The following is a 22664-nucleotide window of genomic DNA, read 5'->3' on the forward strand; positions in this document are numbered from 1 at the left end:
TCAGCTTTTTAAAAGGCCCCCTTCTGGGTATAGCTCCCCCGAGTCATTGTGAAATGATCTGTCTCACTATCACTTCAGCTGTTAGTGTGTGAGTGTATAGCTGTGTGCACAGCAGTCCTGTTTGATAGTCTGTTCACTGCTCTAGGAAGGAAGAAATGACTTACTCATGGTGTGTACCCAGTCACCACATGGAAGGTGCTTACACATGGTTGAATGGAACTGGGTCTGATTTTATCCTGGTTTAACTTCAGTAACTAAAATTCTCAGGTAACAGTGAATTCTGATAATCTGTTACCTGTTTTATTTGATGGTTAAACAGAAAATAATTTTCTTTGGCTTATACTGTTGAAAATCTTTCCAAAATTTTCTTATCTTTATAATAAAATTAATTTAGAATAACTGTTCATATTGTTCAACTGGAGAAAGTATAGGGCAGTGATTCTCAGTACAGCCCTTGGACCATCTTGTGGGGACTTGTTAGAAATGCACAGTTTCCATCCCACTCCAGACCTGCTGAATCAGAAGTTCCCAGGTGGAGCCCAACAACCTGTGATTTAATAAGGCTGTCAGGTGATTGTGATGCCTTTTCAAGTTTGAGAGCCACTGGTACAGGGCAACTGTTCTGAATTCTGGACACTCATGTTTTAACAATATAGTACCTTAGCCCACCTCCAGAAATTTTGATTCAGTTGGTCTGTTGTGGGGATTAGCATAATTTTTTTTTAAGTGCCCCCATGTGATACTGATGTGTAGCCAGAGTTGAGAACCACCGATGTAGGGCATGGAGCAGAAATTTGGAATTTGGAATTTACTCCTGCCAGGCTTCTCTGTCCGTGGGATTTTCCAGGCAAGAATACTGGAGTGGATTACCATTTCCTTCTCCAGGGGATTTTCCTGACCCAGGGATTGAACCCATGTCTCTTGCATCTCCTGCATTGGCAGGCTGATTCTTCACCACTGTGCCACCTGGGAAGCCCATATTAGCCTCTGCAGCTTGCTTAAAACATAAATCCAAAGTAATGCTTCTTTCTCCTAAAAGTTGGATAAAGAAAAACTTAGTTATATTTTGCTTTGTCAGGGTTTTATTGAGCAGGTTGTCCCCACTTTTCATGGCATGGCATTAGTAAAAACTCCCACATTCAAGCAGTTGTTTTAAAGCCAGTGGTGTTTTCCCACAGGAACAATGTCATAGTTGGGTGTTAACTTCCTGATCAAAGCCCTGGCATAAATAAATCATAGATGGGACCAATAATGTGTCATAAAATCAACAATACAATAATTATAAGCCTCTGTGGTCATTTAAAATAATAAAATTATGCTCCAAGTCCAATAAAATCAGCATCAGTACACAACCTAGCATCACCCCTGGGATCTTGGTGCTATAGAAAAATGCATGGCGTTGTAAGACTTGCATTTTCCTGACTATTATGTAGTAAATATGAGCACTATTTGTGTGCGCATTTAGAATTTAGGGAGGAAAGATTTGGATAACCTGCCTCTAAAGATGTCCCAGGAAGTCTTGAATGGATGCCTTTTCCTCCAGTAGCCTTCCCTGGAGTCAGCAGTGTGTGCTGCTGCTGCAGGTGGTGAGAACCTGAATGTTTCTATCCCCAAAAAGCATTTTTTCATGAAAGGACTGATTCAGGGTTTCTCCTCTTGACCTTAGTTCCCTCACAGTTCTGCTGTTAGCAGAAAAGTGGGGAAGAGAGTAGTGATGTGATCAGTACACTTCACATTTGACCAAAAAGCCGCAAATTCATTGTTCAGTCATTAGGGCCTGCTTTTTAAGAGAGGCACTTCAGATGTCCTCTTTGGGTTGGCACAGGTTTGTGAGAGTCTGGGCAGACGTTTGGTGGAAAATAGTACTGAACTTGGTGCCAGAAGACCCAGTCCAACCTGGCTGGCTCCTTATTGCCCCTGTGGCTCTCAACAGGCCACTTCGCTGAGCGGCCATCTCCTTTTCCTGCAATGTGACATGAACACACCTAACTCACAGGATTGGAAGGATTGAATAGGTTAATATAGTAATTGTACCCAGTAAGCTTTCCATGAAAGTTATTTTAAGTAGTTGAAACAGCCATGAGGAATCCTATCTGCATCTTGCCTTCTTGCCACTGGAATAGAAAACCTGCTTCATGGTGAATGCTCAAGCAGATCGTTCTGGGAGTCTGGGGAAAGTGGTGGTGGAATACATTTCTCACTCTGCAAGTCTTTCCCAGGGAAAGAAAAAGTTTACAGTCTGGGTCATTATGCAAGAACCAAGAATGGATGGGATTTGAAGCATGTTGTTGGTGTCCTACCTGCAGCCAGGTCTACATTTTGACTCAGAATACATTTAATGCATTGTGAATTAGGGATATCTTGGTAATGATAGGTTGCTCAGTAACTGAACTGTTGTTTTGACCAAACTATTGTAGCAAACTTTTCTTGGCAGGTATGCCCTATTGATACTGAACTTGGTATGCGTTGATAGTTTTATATCAACTACTATAAAATAACTGCAGGTTCACAGTAACTCAAATTAAGTCACAGTGACGCAGGTTATACAGGTACTGTACTCAAGAAATTCTAAGGCAATTATCAAATAAATGTACTGCTAGAGAAAATTATTGCCTATTATATTAAATTAGTCTCTTTTTTTTTTTTGTAGCTCAGAATTATTCTACTCACTGCCCTTGGAACTCTTGTCTCGTCTCAAGAATACACTAAATTCTGAACTCGAAACAGTTCTTTAAGCTCTAATACACTTAGGAATTCAAAGAAAACTGAAGGAAAACTTAAAAATGATTAAGAAATATAGTAATCCTCTAAGTAAGTTTTTCCACGGATTCATAGAACTCACAGAATCCATAGGCCTTAGGGATTATCTAGGCCACTCTTTCCTTTGTGGAAATTCATGCTCAGAAAGGTCTAAAATGTTACATTGGACATTCTCCTCACTATCATTGCTGTGTTTTTTCCTCTAGCTCACATAACCCCAAAAGTTTTCTCATAAAAAGTTTTTTTAAGTAAAGCTAAGTTCAGGAACAAAATATTCAATACTTTTTCATTTTCTTAAAAAAGTTCACCAACCAAGATGATTTAGTCTCTACTTGGTCTCCTTTGAGAGAGACCACATTTCAAAATAGCACTGATGTACCATATGTTCCAGCATTTCACTACTGGGTATATGCTCCAAATAATTGAAATCAGGGATTTGAACAGATACACTCACGCTCATAACAGCATTAAATATTCACAAACGTCAAGAGCTGGAAACAACTCAGGTCTCCATTGACAGATGAAAAGATAAAATGTGCATCTGTATATACAATGTATTGCTATATAATGGAATATTATTCAGCCTTAAAAAGGAAAGAAGTCCTGACATATGCTACAACATAGGTGAATGAAGATGCACTGAGTGGAGTAAGCCAATCCAAAAGGACAAATACTGTGATTCCACTTATGTGAGGCACCTAGAGTAGTCAGATTCATAGAGACAGAAAATAGAATGGTAGTTTCCACAGGCTGAGGAATTACTGTTTAATGGATAGAGTTTCTATTTGGGAAAATGGGAAGTTCTGGAGATGGATGGTGATGGTGGGTGCAGAACAATGTGATTGTATTACAGTTGTAATATTGCTGAATTGTATCATTTAAAATGGTAAGTTTTATGTTATGAATATTTTATCACAATAAAAAATGGGCTGGGGGAAAAAAAAAGGAGGTGACTTCTAAACAAAGTCAAGCCTTTGAAAAGCTTTAAAAACAGGCAAACATTGATAGGAAGGGAACTCTGGCTGTTCATTGAAACCTGAATGAGATGAGTCTGGTGGGAGGAAAGCTGAACTGGGTTTTGCCTAGTTCTCTGTCTGTTGTTACTCAGCTCTGTGACTTTCTCATCTGGCCATTAGTTTTCTCATTAGTAAAGTGAGGCTGTAGGCTGGTCCGTCTCCAGCCTTCTTGCCTGCTCTGGGACTCTGTGAGTGTTCAGGTCCTTAGCAAAGAAATGCTTGTTTAGGAACAACTGCTTATGAAGATAAGGAGCCTGGTACACCTGCGGTATGAGGGCAGACCAGTTCTCCAGAGCTCGTTCTGGACAACCCTTGTCTCAGGCATGTTTGAAAATCCAGTAAATATTTTAATTGGTCCATTTTGCCTCACTGTTCTATAATCAGGACCAGAACTCCACAGACTGTCAGATTCCAGAGCTATATCTTGGGGTCCTGTACTTGCTTTGACACCAGCCCAGAGTTTAGGGCTATTTCTCTTAGTGCTTTTGACTCAGCCCTTGTGGCATCAGAAATCAATTTCTTTACCACTGCCTTCAAGATGGGGGCCATTCCTTCCAATCTGTCTTTATTTTCAGTAATCTGTGGAAAAGGTTCTCTCATACTTGAGTGTCCATTGATGTATGACTGGGTAAACAAAATGTGGTATATCCATACTGTGGAATATTATTTAGCCTTAAAAAGGGAATTCTGAAACATGCTACAACATGGATGAGCTTTAAAGACATTATGTGACTGAAATAAGCCAGTCACAAAAGGACAAATGCTGTATGATTCCACTTATATGAGGCACTTAGAGCAGTCAGATTTGTAGAGATAGAAGGTAGAATGGTATTCGTCAGAGGCTGAGTTTTTCTTTTTGGCTTTGGAGTATATAGTTTGGTACCAAGTTCATCTTCCCCCTTAGGTTTTACATAGACTGGAGCTTTGCTTTTATTAGCACACACAGACTACATGACGGGCTGAAACTTACCTTTAACAAACACTCTCTGAGTGCCACGTGTGTGAGCTTGTGGATGTGTTCAGTGGGCGGAGGTGTAGATAGCCTGGCATGAAAAATAGAGGTAATGGACTGGGCTAGTTGCTTATGTGAATTATTGTTCATCTTTCCACAGTGTTGTGGAGCAAGTGATGGCAACTTTGTTCCTCAGAAGAGGAGACTGGGCTTCAGGGAGACTGTCACTCTCCCAAGGCCACCAGCAAGAAACCTTAGATCTGAACTTAGATCTGACTGCAAAGCCTATAGACTTTCTGCTGTACCATACTTCTTCATACAGGAGGGCATATAACTGTGCTATTTATTTAGTAACTTAGACTGAAAGATTATCTCCAACTCAAGAAGGCAGTCGTAGAACCACTCGCTGGCCCTGTTTATAATTTTCCTCTCTGTAAATCTGAGATCGAAACAGTTTTGTGACGATTGAGCCATGTTTGTGACAACCATTACAAAGAGTAGAACAATTCCTCAGTGGCTTTATGTGTTAAAACAGCAGAGTATTCTAGCTGGGATAGAGGAGGAAGAGCGATAGGCCGCTTGTAAGATGGTCTTAGGTGGTTCAGGAACTATCACAAGAGTTTAATACTACTATTAGGTTGATACAAAAGTAATTGTGGTTTCAGATCACGAATTTTAAATCATATAATGAGACTCAGAACATATCTTTTTAATAAAAATAGGAACCATTGCAAGCAACACATTTTTGTTGCTTGCAATAAATAAACAAGAAATGTTTGTTTATTCCTGTAGCATAAAAATCTGTTCTTCAGGATTCAGTGAACTCTTGGAAAGCATTTTCTGCCTCCTGCTGGTTGTGGAAGTGTTTTCTCTGCAAAAAGTTGTCAAGATGCTTGAAGAAGTGATAGTCGATTGGTGAGAGGTCAGGTTGAGTATGGCAGATGAGGCAAAACTTCATAGCTCAATTTGTTCAACTTTTGAAGCATTGGTTGTGTGATGTGCGATTTGCTGTTGTTGTGGAGAAGAATTAGGCCCTTTCTCTTGACCAGTACCAGCTTCAGGCATTGCAGGTTTCAGTGCATTATTTGCTGAGTGTACTTCTCAGATGTAATGATTTCACCAGATTAAGAAAGATGTAGTGGACCAGACAGGCAGCAGACCACCAAACGGTGACCATGATCCTTTTTTTGATGCATGTTTGACTTTAGGAAGTGCTTAGGCAATGACACCCCACTCCAGTACTCTTGCCTGGAGAATCCCAGGGATGGCGGAGCCTGGTGGGCTGCCGTCTGTGGGGTCGCACAGAGTCGGACACGACTGAAGTGACTTAGCATTAGCATTAGGCACGTCTTCTAGGTCTAACCGCTGAGCTGGTCATCACCATTTGTATAAAATCCACTTTTTGTCACATGTCACAATCCAGTTGAGAAATGGTTCATGTTGTTACATAAAGTAAGAGAAGACACTTCAAAACAATTATTTTTTTTTATTAGAGGTAAGCTTATGAGGCATTTACTTATTGAGTTTTTTCACCTTTCCAGTTTTCCTCAAATGCTGAATGATGCTAGAATGCTGCTGCTGCTGCTAAGTTGCTCAGTCATGTCCGACTCTGTGCGACTCCAGAGACGGCAGCCCACCAGGCTGCCCCGTCCCTGGGATTCTCCAGGCAAGAACACTAGAGTGGGTTGCCATTTCCTTCTCCAATGCATGAAAGTGAAAAGTGAAAGGGAAGTCGCTCAGTCGTGTCCGACTCTTAGTGACCCCATGGACTGCAGCCCACTAGACTTCTCCATCTGTGGGATTTTCCAGGCAAGAGTACTGGAGTGGGGTGCCATTGCCTTCTCCGGATGCTAGAATGGTCAACATTAAGTTCTTCGGCAGCTTCTTGTATAGTTGAAAGAGGATCAGCTTTGGTAATTGCTCTCAGTTGGTCTTTATCAACATCCAGTAGTCAGCTACTACACTGAAGCTCCAGTGCTTTGGCCACTTGATGTGAAGAACTGACTCATTGGAAAAGACCCTGATACTGGGAAGGATTGAAGGCAGGAGGAGAAGGGGATGACAGAGGATGAGATGGTAGGATGGCATCACTGACTCGATGGACATGAGTTTGAGCAAGCTCTGGGAGTTGGTGATGGACAGGGAAGCCTGGTATACTGCAGTCCACGGGGTCACAAAGAGTCAGACACAACTGAGTCACTGAACTGACTGATGCTCCTTATCTTCAAGGCTCTCATCTCCTTTGCAAAACTTCCTTAACCACTACTGCACTGTACGTTCATTAGCAATTCCTGGGCCAAATGCGTTGTTGATGTTGTGAGTTGTCTCCTCTGCTTTATGACTCGTTTTGAGCTCGAATAAGAATATCACTCGAATTTGCTTTTGTCTAGCATCATTTCTTTGTTGTTATTGTTCAGTTGCTAAGTCGTGTCTGACTCTTTATGACCCATGGACTGCAGCACACCAGGCTTCCCTGTCCTTCATTATTTCCTAGTTTGCTCAAACTCATGTCCATTGAGTCAGTCCAACTAGATAGATGCCATCCAACTATCTCATCCTCTGTTGACCCCTTCTCCTCCTGCCCTCAATTTTTCCCAGTGTCAGGGTCTTTTCCAGTGAGTCAGCTCTTTGCATCAGGTGGCCAAAGCTATTGGAGCTTCAGCATCAGTCCTTCCAATGAATATTCAGGATTAATTTCCTTTAGGAATGACTGGTTTGATCTCCTTGCTATCCAAGGGACTCTCAGGAGTCTTCTCCAGCTTTGAAAGCATCAGTTCGTCAGTGCTCAGCCTTCTTTAGTGGTCCAACTCTCACATCCATACATGACTGCTGGAAAAACCATAGCTTTGACTATATGGACCCTTGTCAGCAAAGTGATGTCTCGTTTTTTTAATACACTGTCTAGGTTTGTGGTAGCTTTTCTTCCAAGGAACAAGTGTCCTTTAATTTCATGGCTACAGTCACCACTCACAGTGATTTTGGAGCCCAAGAAAATAAAGTCTGTCACTGTTTTCTTTTTTTTGGGGGGGGGGGGGAATAATTTCTATAGTCTAAAGTAAATATAAAATAAACAGCAAGTAATAAGTCAGCAAAAAAGCATAAAGTGAAAAATGCGCATTAAAATGATATATAACATAACCACATTTATTTAAGAATGTATTCCAGTAAAAAAGTGAAAGTGTCAGTCACTCAGTTGTGTCTTACTCTTTGCAACCCCATGGACTGTTGTATTCCAGTATCAGATGGCAGAAATCAACAGTGTGAAACCGCAATTGCTTTTGCACCAACCTAATAGTTCTAATGGGAAATTGGAGATACCAAGGGAACATTTCATGCAAAGATGGGCACAATAAACAACAGAAATGGTATGGACCTAACAGAAGCAGAGGATATTAAGAGTGGCAGAAGAACTATACAAAAAAGATCTTCACAACCCAGATAACCTTGATGGTGTGCTCACTCACCTAGAGCCAGACATCCTGGAGTGTGAAGTCAAGTGGGCCTTAGGAAGCATCACTACAAACAAAGCTAGTGGAGGTGATGGAATTCCAGTTGAGCTCTTTCAAACCCTAAAAGATGATGCTGTGAAAGTGCTGCACACAATATGCTAGCAAATTTGGAAAACTCAGCAGTGGCCACAGGACTGGAAAAGGTCAGTTTTCACTCCAATCCCAAAGGCAATGCCAAAGAATGTTCAAAGTACTGCACAATTACACTCAACTCACATGTTAGCTAAGTAATGCTCAAAATTCTCCAAGCCAGGCTTCAACAGTACATGAACTGTGAACTTCCAGATATTCAAGCTGGATTTAGAAAAGGCAGAGGAGCCAGAGATCAAATTGCCAACATCTGTTGGATCATAGAAAAAGCAAGAGAATTCTAGAAAAACATCTACTTCTGCTTCATTGACTACATTAAAGCCTTTGACTGTGTGGATCACAACAAATGTGGAAAATTCTGAAAGAGATGGGAATACCAGACCACCTGACCTGCCTCCTAAGAAATCTATATGCAGGTCAAGAAGTAACAGTTAGAACTGAACATGGAACAACTGACTGGTTCCAAGTTGGGAAAGAAGTACGTCAAGGCTGTATATTGTCACCCTGCTTATTTAACTTATATGCAGAGTACGTCATGTGAAATGCAAGGCTGGATGAAGCACAAGCTGGAATCAAGATTTCTGGGAGAAATACCAATAACCTCAAGATACGGAGATGACACCACCCTTATGGCAGAAAGTGAAGAGGAACTGAAGAACCTCTTGATGAAACTGAAAGAGGAGAGTGAGAAGCTGGCTTAAAACTCAACATTCAAAAAACTAAGATCATGGCATCTGTTCCCATCACTTCATGGCAAATAGATGGGGAAACAATGGAAACAGTGACAGACTTTATTTTCTTGGGCTCCAAAATCGCTGCAGATGTTGACTACAGCCATGAAATTAAAAGAAGCTTGCTCCTTGGAAGAAAAGCTATGACCAACCTAGACAGGTACTAGAAAGCAGAGACATTACTTTGCTGATAAAGGTCTGTCTAGTCAGAGCTTTGGTTTTTCCAGTAGTCATGTATGGATGTGAGAGTTGGACTATAAAGAAAGCTGAGTGCTGAAGAACTGATGCTTTTGAACTGTGGTGTTGGAGAAGACTCTTGAGAGTCCCTTGGACTGCAAGGAGATCCAACCAGTCTATCCTTAAGGAAATCAGTTCTGAGTATTCCTTGAAAGGACTGATGCTGAGGCTGAAACTCCAATACTTTGGCCATCTGATGCAAAGAACTGACTCCTTGGAAAAGACCTGGATGCCGGATGCTGGGAAAGATTGAAAGCAGAAGGAGAAGTGGATGACAGAGGATGAGATGGTTGGATGGTATCACTGACTCTATGGACATGAGTTTGAGCAAGCTCTGGGAGTTGGTGATGGACAGGGAGGCCTGGCGTGCTGCAGTCCATGGAGTCACAAAGAGTCGGACATGACTGAGCAACTGAATTGAACTGAATAGTTCTTTGTAGGTCGATTTATGGTTTTTCAGGAATGCCTAAGGTGTGACAGATACTCATTTTGTTTGTACTTGTGTATTTATAAGTAATAGTGTCTCTTAATCTACTTTTAACTTCTATTGTAATTTATTATGGGATAGGACTTGGCATTTATCTTCCTCTTCCCATTCCTGAGTACTCATTAGTCATTCAGTTAGACGTTAACAAGTTAAGATAAGAAATAGAAAGAATACCACTTGATACTATTAGTTGAGGGTGTATCCCTTTGTGTGTCCCTCCCTTCTGCCCCAGCCCCATATTTTTTCCTTAGACTAATATGGTAAATGACCCATAACTGGTGTCCCATCGGTAAATGGATGGATAGAAGAAAGAGCTTGCAGTTTTTAGAGAATCATTGTTTATAACTTTGATAACATCTGTGTTAAATGAATATAATGTCTCTTTTTTTACCTTTGGTATTGGAAGGACAGGCTGATACTCAGTTCCAAAATTAGCTGGATATTCTGTATATCTGGTGTGTTTGGACGCGTCATAGATGGTATTTGAGACAGGGATCAAGACCATCCCCATGGAAGAGAAATGCAGAAAAGCAAAATGGCTGTCTGGGGAGGCCTTACAAATAGCTGTGAAGAGAAGAGAAGTGAAAACCAAAGGAGAAAAGGAAAGATATAAGCATCTGAATGCAGAGTTCTAAAGAATAGCAAGGAGAGATAAGAAAGCCTTCTTCAGTCATCAATGCAAAGAAATAGAGGAAAACAACAGAATGGGAAAGACTAGAGATCTCTTCAAGAAAGTTAGAGATACCAAGGGAACATTTCATGCAAAGCTGGGCTCGATAAAGGACAGAAATGTTATGGATCTAACAGAAGCAGAAGATATTAAGAAGAGGTGGTAAGAAGAATACACAGAAGAACTGTACAAAAAAGATCTTCATGACCCAGATAATCATGGTGGTGTGATCACTCAACTAGAGCCAGACATCCTGGAGTGTGAAGTCAAGTGGGCCTTAGAAAGCATCATTACAAACAAAGCTAGTGGAGGTGATGGAATTCCAGTTGAGCTCTTTCAAATCCTGAAAGATGATGCTGTGAAAGTGCTGCACTCAATATGCCAGCAATTTGGAAAACTAAGTGGCCACAGGACTGGAAAAGGTCAGTTTTCATTCCAATCCCAAAGAAAGGCAATGCCAAAGAATGCTCAAACTACCGCACAATTGTACTCATCTCACATGCTAATAAATAATGCTCAAAATTCTCCAAGCCAGGCTTCAGCAACACGTGAACCGTGAACTTCCAGATGTTCAAGCTGGTTTTAGAAAAGGCAGAGGAACCACAGATCAAATTGCCAACATCTGCTGGATCATGGAAAAAGCAAGCAAGTTCCAGAAAAAGATCTATTTCTGCTTTATTGACTATGCCAAAGCCTTTGACTGTGTGGATCACAATAAACTGTGGAAAATCCTGAAAGAGATGGGAATACCAGACCACCTGACCTGCCTCTTGAGAAACCTTTATGCAGGTCAGGAAGCAGCAGTTAGAACTGGACATGGAACAACAGACTGGTTCCCAATAGGAAAAGGAGTACGTCAAGGCTGTATATTGTCACCTTGCTCATTTAATTTAAATGCAGAGTACATCATGAGAAATGCTGGGCTGGAAGAAGCACAAGCTGGAATCAAGATTGCCGGGAGAAATATCACTAACTTCAGATATGCAGATGACACCACCCTTATGGGAGAAAGTGAAGAGGAACTAAAAAGCCTCTTGATGAAAGTGAAAGAGGAGAGTGAAAAAGTTGGCTTAAAGCTCAACATTCAGAAAACGAAGATCATGGCATCCGGTCCCATCACTTCATGGGAAATAGATGGGGAAACAGTGGAAACAGTGTCAGACTTTATTTTTGGGGCTCCAAAATCACTTCAGATGGTGATTGCAGCCATGAAATTAAAAGACGCTTACTCCTTGGAAGGGAAGTTATGACCAACTTAGATAGCATCTTGAAAAGCAGAGACATTACTTTGCCAACAAAGGTTTGTCTAGTCAAGGCTATGGTTTTTCCAGTGGTCATGTATGGATGTGAGAGTTGGGCTGTGAAGAAAGCTGAGCACTGAAGAATTGATGCTTTTGAACTGTGGTGTTGGAGAAGACTCTTGAGAGTCCCTTGGACTGCAAGGAGATCCAACCAGTCCATTTTAAAGGAAATCAGTCCTGGATGTTCATTGGAAGGACTGATGCTGATGCTGAAACTCCAATACTTTGGCTGCCTCATGCAAAGAGTTGACTCACTAGAAAAGACTCTGATGCTAGGAGGGATTGGGGGCAGGAGGAGAAGGGGACGACAGAAGATTAGATGGCTGGATGGCATCACCGACTTCATGGACGTGAGTTTGAGTGAGCTCCAGGAGTTGGTGATGGACAGGGAGGCCTGGCATGCTGTGGTTCATGGGGTTGCAAAGAGTCGGACACGACTGAACAACTAAACTGAAACCAATAAAGTGATGATCTGCTTTTTAACAGGATTTGTAATAATTTATGAGTGATTTTGTCCATGTGATCATTCATTCAAACAGATGGCAATAATAGTAATAAATTTAGTAGGTGGAATTCAGTGTGAGAAAGCTCGCCTGGTTATAGTGAGATTCAGGATTAAAGGTGTAGCCACTCCCATCTTCAGACGCACAGATGAGCTGTATTATATATACGTATATAGGAATATTACAGCCTCCCCCATCTTTCCTTCTTTCATTTTCCCCTTCTAGAAAAATTCTCATTGTTAAAGCTGCCTTTTATTCCTTCTCTTTCCCTGCACCTCTGCCTGAGCAAAGCTCTAGTGGGAGGAAAGGAGAAGAATTAGGAATGGGGAACTTGTTTCTGGAACTATAGTATCCCTGTTGAAATGTATCATTCTATAGAAATGATGTTATGGAAATAGGTTGTGTGATACTGTATGCTTTTAGGGCTTACATTGTAATGGCTAGTTAGGATACTTAAGTTTATGTAAAGATCACGTCAGTTTCTTATGGTATTTTCTCCCTTCTTCCCAGCTTGACAGTCCTACTAAAGGTGAACCTCCTCGTAAGCTGATAGGTCCTGTAAAAGTTGGGCCTCTCAGTGATGTCAGCTCACTCTGACCTGCATTGGCTCAGTTCTTTATCTGTGCGTCAGCAGTTGCTAGTCCAGTGCCTGGCACAGAGGACCTGCCCCTCAGTACTTGATGAATTAGGTTGAATTTAAGAGAGAAACTTTTACATTCTGTTTTCATCTTTGTCAGTTGCTTATCAACTTTCTTATATTGAGCTCTTTATTAGCGCTGGAATTTGAATTTACTTACTGATCCCTTTATTTACTTATTCACTAAACATGTGTTGACCACCTGCTATGTGCCAGGTGCTACCAGAGCAGTGGACCAATGCAATTTCACGGCCTGCTCTCTCAGAGCTTATAATCTGACCATTGTCAGAAGGCCACTTCACTGGGTCTGGTGGGACTGTTTTCTGTAAACTGCTGCTATTCTAGCAATGCATAGACTGACTTTGGAATAGCCTGTGTTTCTGGTGGCAAAATCTCTTTTCTTACACTGAATATCAGTGATGAAAGTCAGTTTTACAATTATTCAGAATTGTCCTTAAACTAGTGAAAAACATGATGTGGGCAGTTTGCTTTTACATAGTCTTTGATTAGAGAGTGATTCTTAGTTACCCTCTATTAAACTCTTAAAGTAGTAATCTGAGATACTAAAAAAAACCCTTTTCCGAATATTCTACTAATAAATTATTTCTCAGTTTTCTATTAGGGCGACAGATCGCTTTTCCTTGTGCCTGGTGATTAAGTTAGTTGCATATTGTTTTTATTCATAGGTTCCCAATCTTAGGTAAAATTGAGAGTATTTACTGGTGAATAGTTTCATCTAGTTTCATATGGGGACAAAAACAAAGTTGAGAAGGAAAGATATGGAAAATGATAATACTATAAAATCAGCAAAATAAAGGGTGATTGGGCTGGTGGCTGGGTTGGAAGAAAATGAAACTTTTCTTGTCATCCTCTTTGTGGTGCAAGATTTCTTTCCACAGATTATATAATTTACATGAGCTATTTGGAGGGATTATGTTCTTAACAGTTCCCTGAAAGCTCTTTATTATGTATAGCCTGAAGCCTTTTTTCACACTTGTTTCTGGATGCTCTGTAAAATGTAAAGGGGCTTTCAAGATAAAAATAATTCCGTTTGAGGATTTTTGGGTTACTCGTTTCTGTCGAAAAACAAAAATACTTAGAGTACGTTATGTCAGATCTGCCTGTTTAAGAGATTTGAGCACACCTGGTAGCAAAGAGGTTTAACCTAGTTTCTCAGCTGAAAACTCCAGGTGGAGGAAGGATGAGGAACAGCCCAGGGTGGCCAAGGAGCTGGCTACCTCTAGCCTACTTTCTCCGGGATGACGCACTTGGTCCCTCCAGGTCAGGCAGCCTCCTCAGCCCATGCATTAAGATTCCTGGTTGCAGGTAACAGAAACTTGCTTAAGCTAGATGAAGTGAAGTGTTTTGCCTACCCAACCACACTGCAGGATGAGCTGGATAAAGTGGGTTTTAAGGACCTGGAGAACCAGGGACTTGAACACAGCTGAGTATCTATCTCTACCTCCTCCATGCTTTCTCTCCACCTTTTGTCTCTGTCTTTTAATGTTGGCTTCATTTTTTTCTTACTGCACATGGGCTTCCTCTGCATGGAAGGTGGTACCCTGGTCAAGGCCAATCTATAGATGTCTTTACAGCCTAGGATTGGGAAGAAACAGAATCCCTTTCCCCCAGGGAAGATTTCTGATTGGCCTGACGTAGAGTATATGTCTGGGAGAGTTCAGACAGCCAAGAGGACAGACAAGGTAGGCTTGTGTCACTTGCCCAGGGAGGCCGCACAGACACCGGCGTGAGAGGATTGTTATAGACAGGCAGCCATAGCGGTGTTTCGCTTTTTCAGTTCATGTGGGACTCAGTTTCAACAACTGGGAAAATTCTTTCCATAATTCATTGAAAATCTTTTAAAGTCTTTCTTCTGTTGTTTTTGTCCAGTTCTGGACTTTATACCCAAATGAACTTTAGGTTTCTCTTCCATTTTATTCTGTGTTTTCACAGACTAGCACTGTGTGCTATAGTGTGTTCTCGAGAATTATGGTTGACTGACTAAATGAATACGGCCGATATATCTATATTGAGGCTTGGAATCATAAAACTTGAGCACTGAAAGGGATTCTTGATTCCATCTGCCTTCTGTTGTTTCATGTACATCGCGAGGTCTCCTAAATGCAAAGGACCCAGATGTAAGGAAGTGTGAGCATTTCTTTGAATTTGTAAATATTGCGCCCGGTATCAGGAACTGAGGATGGTGGCGTGAAACAGAGAGAGAAGGAAAATCCCCTCATGAACTTTATATTTATAATTTAAGGGACAATCTAGCAGGCTAACTAGAGCAACAAATTTCTTTGAGTTTTGGATAAAATCATATCACTTTAGAGCTTCTCTTTTAAGAATGGACTGATCCTTGAATGGATCTAAAGCTCTGATTGTCAGATATGTATTTTAGGAGAACTGTTTAAGAAACAAAACAAATTAATAGTAAATGATGTTTGTTTAGCAGATAAAATCTTTTGAAATATGGCATCTGTTGGAGAAAATAAATAAAAGGAGTACTTGATGGTGAGAATGACTAAGAGCTCAGTCTTTTAAACTGACAGGCAAGGATTCAAACCTCAGCACTCCAGTTGCCAGCTTTGTAACTTGGGCAAGTTGTCAGAGCTCTTTTAGCCTCATATTTTTTAACTATAAAATGAAGATATCTATTTTATATGGTTTTAGGGTGAGTATTACATGAAAGTTAAACTTTTTAAGAAAAAAATCACCGTTTTTTTAATTGCGGTAAAATAAACACAATGTAAAATTTATTCTCTTAACCATTTTTAAGTGTACAATTCAGTGGTATTAAATACATCCATAGTATTGTGCAACCAGTCATCACCATCCATCTCCAGAACTCTTTTCATCTTGCAAAACTGAAACTCTATACCCATTAAACAATAACTCCCCATTTCCCTCTCCTTCTAGCTCCTGGCAACCACCATACTACAAACAGTTACTTTTTAGTAAATGGTAGGATCTCAAAAAATGTTAGCTGTTATCCCTGTACATCAGGAGTCAGCAACTCTAGCCCACAGGCCGGATTTGGCCGGTAGCCTGTTTTGGTAGGGTCCTTGAATTAAGGAAAGTTTTTATATTTCTAAAGGGTTATAAAATCAAATCAAACAAAAACAAAATGAAGAATATGCCACAAAGACAGTATTTAGCCCCCCCAAAACTAAAATACATATTTACAATCTGGTTCTTAATAGAACAAGTTTTTTGACCCCTGTTTTAGATCCCATGGGGCTTCCCTGGTGGCTCAGAGGATAAAGCGTCTGCCTGCAATGTAGGAGACCTGGGTTCGGTCCCTTGGTTGGGAAGATTCCCTGGAGAAGGAAGTGGCAACCCACTCCAGTATTCTTGCCTGGAGAATCCCATGGACAGAGGAGCCTGGCGGGCTGTAGTCCATGGGGTCGCAAAGAGTCGGACATGACTGAGCGACTTCACTTTCACTTTCACTTTCTTTAGATCCCATATCCTTTTTTTAAAATCATGGAGTCCTCCAGTAGTTTCATTTTAAAATGTGTGTGTGTATACCCTTTCACATATCTTATGGAGGGTATGTAAACATCTATCCTAGATCAGGAATTCTGAATGGGGCTATGTTGCTCCTAATTTGGGTGATATTGGTCTTTGGAGGGTGAGAAATCTTAGATACTATATAATTTGCAGCTTTTCAAAGAACCACAATATATAAACAGATGTATAGTGTATCTGTGACATTAACATTTCTTGGGGGAGGGGAGGCAGGGAGGAGCAGTGAGAGCAAATGTCAACACAGTTAGGCTCAATAAAGGAACAGTAATGAAAAAAGGTTTGTGAAACACTGCCTGAGCCTGGATTCTGGAAGACAGGACATATGTCTTACTAGCCTCTGAGAATTCTAGCATTTAGCAGAGGATCTAGAACATTTTCTTCAATCCGTTTAACTTGTTACAGCGTAGTTGAATGAATGAAACTTCTGATCCAGTTCAGTGACCCATTCAGTCCAGAAATTGCATTCACAGCAAACCCTACAGCACTGGAAATCAAAAAGAAAACTCTTTAACCTTTAAGAAGTTTGTCAAATGATTAATCTCTCTTATAGAAGACAGATGCTTCTTGCTTATTAGACTAAAATTCTTATTATTTTTATTTTTTCTTAATGTTTGTTATTGACACAATAAAACGAATATAGGTGTTGGAGTGTAAAGACCTCTAATCCCCATCTCCATGGGGATGGGCTCCTTACCATTAAGCCAGCTCTAAATTGGAAAGAAAGCACAGATACATCATTATATTACCTGAAAAATAAAGTTGGATTTATAATATACAGATTTTGATAGCAGCCACTGAAATGTCAGAGACTTAAGTCATCCTGATCTTACCTCACAGGCAAGGGCTGCGACTTACGTATCCTGTGTCTCCAGTGCCTAGCATGTGATGGGGTGATTAGTGACTGTTTCTGGTGCTGGCTGTACTGCTGCTATTTCTGCACATGCCTCATATTTTTCTGTTTTTTCTATTAGTTTTCCTCGTCCCAGCTGTTCTCACTCACACACTCACTCCTGTAGAAACAGTTCCCCATGTCTCACCTTGATCCCGAGTACCACTTTGCTTTTCTACCACTGTTGCAAGGTTTGATGATGATAGGTAACAAGGGGCTGTTTATACACCATTTGGTGCCCTGGACAGTCTTCACAACCTAGCCAGTACTGATGTAGTCATGCCCAGCCCTGTGGTGTGGTGTGAGCATAGTGTGGTGGAGGATAATGAAAGAGGCAGTGCCAAGGATTCATGCCTCCTGCTGGGCTGGGAGCTGAAAGTGTCTGGGGAGAGGGAGCTTCCATTCCAGCCTAGACGCTGAAGAAGCAGTGTAGCGATCCAGCCGGCCAGTGTTCCTCAACATTGTTGGTTGTCTCTACCAACATTCCCCAGGGGGATGGGGAGGTAGCCACCAAAGTCATCTCTGTGAACACAAAACTTGTCCCTTCTTGTATTTTTTTTAAAAACATTTCTGTTTCTGGTGATGTGACCCCACTATATATGAGTTTGCTTTAGTATAAACATATCAAAAATGTTTGAAAACTTTACATGGAATTGACATTCCACAAGAATGAACTACATTCATCCTGTACCCTGAGCCCACTACTCTGATTTGCTGGGATGACTTATATCATAGATGGAGAAGCAGGGCTGAGCTGTTGACAGACAGGTGTTAGCCACTTTGGCCAATCAAATCTTGAAAACTGAGATATTTCCACATAAAGTGATGTAAACCAAGAACCAGGTGCAGAGGCAGTGGCCTGTGGTTATAGTGACAAAGTGACAGCCCTGGTTCATGTCCCTGAGTTTGTAATCAATGACTAGCTTGGGCTCTCTGAGAACCCTCTGTCCTGCCCTCAAGGATGAGAACTCCACTTGCTGATGGTGGCAATCTCAGCGGCCCTGAGGCTTCCCACCACTGTAAGCCCTTCACCTCCACAGGGCTCCCTGTAGTCTTGGAAAAACCTATCACGTTCTCCCTCCTGAGGCTGGGGTGGAATTAGGCCTTTCATGGCCTTCCCAGAGCAAAGGCATCAGTCTGTTTTCAGTAAGAATCCAAATGTTCCGAACCTATATATGTGAAGGGCACACTTAATTTTTATTGCTGTTCATGGAGCAAGAAGGTCCACTCTTAGTTTATTATAAGTATCTTATGTATCTCAAATCTGAATCAAATGTATAATAACCTTTAACCTGATCATTGTTCTTTTATGCATAAACCTTCATAAATGGCCTAGTTTCACCATGGCATTTTAGTGGAATTAAATGTGAACTAAAAGTTATGTAATTAATTACAATTACTAATTGAGTCAAGCCTGCCAGTTGATAACACAAGGCCCACAGCTGACAGGTGGTTAATTCCTACTGCATAACTTCTTCGTATGTGTTCCTTAAGATAGAATTTAAAACAATAATCACAATAAGATTGGTGGTAGAAATCTCAGATGGGTGCTATTGGTGACCAAACTAGAAAGCCAGTGACCTCTACCTCCCAGGCCTCAGCCTGGGGTCCTGGTCAACCTTTATGGAGGCTCCCTGTACAGAGTTTCTGCAACCCATGAGTCTTGTATTTTAACTTACTCTAGTCACTGTGTGGACACAGTTAGTCATGTAGCTATTTTCAGACAAGACCAGTGTAGCTGTGCCCATTAATTTACATTCTGAGCTCCCAGTGATGGAATAAAATTACTAGGAATAACCATTTTTTGATGACCACCTTGTAAGTGCCATGGTGGGGTGGAAAGCCCTTTTCAAGGGTTCTTTTTCAAAATTAGTGGGTGGTAATATAACTTTCTGTATAAATGAGTGTGACCTTTAAAAACATGGCACATTAGAGAAAGACATGATCAAAAGATTAATTCCAAGCAGAGATGAGATGGTCAGTAAAACCTCTTTTAGGACTGTCCAATGCAAACAAATGGTGCCACTGGCCTAGTGGAGTGTCAGTGTAGTAGAAAGAAGGGATAGGCAAACAGACCAATGTGGGAAATTAGTTGTGATCCCAAGCAGGTCTTAAATGTCTTCAACTGGTTTTTACGTGTTCAAAAGAAAATGCGTAGGGCTAGTAATTCTCTACGTAATTAAAAAGTTCCTGGCATGTGAAGTTCTTGGCACATAGAGGGTGTTTTTAAAAGTCCTCTCTACTGGGGCAATCTCTCCCATTCTTTCCTCCACAAAAGAAAAAGGAAGGACTTGTCTTTCTCTACTGAGTCAGGGTTTAAATTTAGCAAGTTCCCAGAGTCAGTATGTATATGTTTTAAATGGTTATGGGAAATATGCTTAATATTTGAAATCAACTGTACTTGATTCATGTTTTTTAACAGTATTTAAATTCTGCCTGATTCTTTTTTTTTTTTTCTTAAGTACGTTTTGGGCAGTGAATTCATTTCTTAGTCATACCATGAGCCCCCAGGACCTTATCCCACAAACGCAGCTCTGGTTAGAGCCTTTCCATAGAGCCTTTAATGCTTCAAACCCACTAACCTCGTTTTGCACATTTCTCAAAAGTAAACATACACATGCGTGCAGAAGCACACACATACAATTTATGATCCAGCTTTTGGGAACAATATTAAGACAAACAAAAATAAATTCTTAGAAAGTTGTGAGATACTTAAAATAGTTTGATTTTTAAATGGTTTAGGAGCTTTTCCCATCAGACTTGGTGCTCGCGGCTATAAATAGAGGCATGCATGTGTGTCCAGAGTAGCTCCTCTCTAGCCACAGTGCTTAAGAAGATCAAGAAGTCAGTTGTATTATCTTGTTATCTAAAGTCCAGTATGAGCTTTTAACCTTGTTAACTTTACACTTTAAAAAAGAAATTTAACTTCACAAAGCCAATTAGATTGCGACTATTTCCCATGAAAAGCTTTTAGGTATTTGGTCACTTTCCTTTATTAAGGAGGAGTTTCCCTAATAGCTAAGTTGATAAAGAATTGCAGGAGACCCCAATTTGATTCCTGGGTCAGGAAGATCCCCTGGAGAAGGGATAGCCTACCCACTCCAGTATTCTTGGGTTTCCCTGGTGGCTCAGCTGGTAAAGAATCTGCCTGCAATGTGGGAGACGTGGGTTCGATCCCTGGGTTGGGAAGATTCCCCTGGAGAAGGGAAGGGCTACCCACTCCGTGGAGAATTCCATGGACTGTATAGTATATATCGTCCTTGGGGACACAAAGAGTTGGACATGACTGAGAGATTTTCACTTTATTAAGGATAGAGAACTAGATTCTCCCTTTCCCTTCTACTCTGTAACACTGTTTACACTCTCTTTAGGATTTTCCTCGTGGACTCTGATAATCTTTAAAGATGATGGGTGTATAGTATCTGTCTACTTTTATACTATTTTTTCCCCTTATAAATTAGAACAGATGGGTTTTTAAACTCAGAGTGGTTAGAATTCATCCTTTTTCTACTTCATGATGGGAATAGTATGGTAGTACGTTTTTCAGTCTTATCTCCTTGGGCTTGTCAAGGCAAGATATTGGGAAAGAAACTCAAATAATCAGATGTAAGACCCCCAAAGTGTACATACTGAATTCTAATATTTCTCAGGAGAATTTTCAACATGAAGTTATCTAAAAAAACTGCCTAGAAGTGTACCTAAGCATCATATTTAAGAATGGTGGCATGACAAATATGGTGTAGCTGAAAGGACAGAGGGCTTGGAATCACCAAGTGGGAGCCAAGGTTCAGCTCTGCCACCCACTAGCTAGAGGGTCCTTGGGCACATTACCCAACCTTTCCGAGCCTGTTTCTTCAGCTGTAAATTCAGGACGAGATGTGCTTTGCCTACTTCTTAGGATTTTTTAAACCTATTATTCATAGGCTTGTGAGTTATTCATTTAACTGGTGTGCATCATTGTCTGTTGAACCAGGAACCTGGAATATGCATCAATAGAAACAATCACATATATAACTTTCTCTCAAATAGATCGTAGACAAATGAAGGAAATACAAAAATACAGAGAAAAATGAACATACCACTTTTTAAGACATTTTTGAATAGCGCAAACTAAGCTCAATACCAGCTGTATGCATGTATTGTAGAAAACAGAGAAAATGGCCCATGCAAACAAAACTCATTTCTAAAAACCTGTAGTTTGTCAAATGTCTTTATATTTTCTATCCGTCTTTCTATACCCTATCTGACCTCATTTTCTCTACATAAACTCATTTGGTGTAAGAAATCACATAGCCACTTATAAAATATTTGTCTCACAAGTAGATAGTTACATGAATGCATTCTCTTTAAGAAAATAAGAAAATAGATGAAATATTATAATCCTCCTTTAACTTTCCACCCCTCATCCCACTTTTCTTCGTCTCTTTGCACATGTAGCCTCTGTTCCCTTTTGATATCTGTCATTCCAGATTTCTTTCCTCTTCCTTTACATATGTATATATGTATCCAGAGAAAACACATAATGAAACATTTGTTTTTCTTTTGTTTTAAACAAATGTTGTTACACTAAGTGGAATATTCTGCAACTTGCTTTTTTCACTCAACATGACTAGGAGAATTTTTTGTGGTCTGGTTCATTCACTTGAACCTCTGCTGACTGTTCTGTACTGATTTGTTTCACCATTCACCTAGTGGGCAGTTAGGTTGTTTTCAATCCCCCCAAAATGCTATGATTGACATCTTATTTAAACCATATGGGTGACTGTTTCTCTAGTAAAGGTATTGAGAATTGGAATTACCAGGTCATAAATTCAGTTCAGTTCAGTCGCTCAGTCGTGTCCAACTCTTTGCGACCCCATGAATCGCAGCACGCTAGGCCTCCCTGTCCATCACCAACTCCCGGAGTTTACCCAAACTCATGTCCATCGAGTTGGTGATGCCATCCGGCCATCTCATCCTTTGTCGTCCCCTTCTCCTCCTGCCCCCAATCCCTCCCAGCATCAGGGTCTTTTCCAATGAGTCAACTCTTCACATGAGGTGGCCAAAGTATTGGAGTTTCAGCTTCAGCATCAGTCCTTCCAATGAACACCCAGGACTGATCGCCTTTAGGATAGACTATACCTTTAAATTTGAGTAGTTAATGGCAAATTGCCCTCCCAAGTGAAATGGACACTATTTTTCATGGTTTGGTTTCTTGCCCAGCTCCTCTGAAGTCACTTAATTAAGAAAAGCTTTGCAGAGGACAGTTATGGTGGTCTAGAGTAGACCAGTGCTTCTTAAGCCATATTGTACAGATTACCTGGGGGTTTTATTAAAATGCAAACTATGACTCAGTAAATTTGAAATGTGGT

The 22664-nt window shown here is 40.7% G+C and overlaps 1 protein-coding gene across 5 annotated transcripts in view; it reads left to right on the forward strand.

The window, feature by feature from the left end:
* The window catches only part of IGF2BP2 (insulin like growth factor 2 mRNA binding protein 2), a 170182-nt gene that overhangs the window by 22098 nt on the left and 125420 nt on the right, over positions 1 to 22664 (forward strand). The window lies entirely within an intron of this gene.

This window comes from Bos indicus x Bos taurus, chromosome 1, assembly GCF_003369695.1.
Source record: "Bos indicus x Bos taurus breed Angus x Brahman F1 hybrid chromosome 1, Bos_hybrid_MaternalHap_v2.0, whole genome shotgun sequence".
NCBI lineage: Eukaryota > Metazoa > Chordata > Mammalia > Artiodactyla > Bovidae > Bos > Bos indicus x Bos taurus.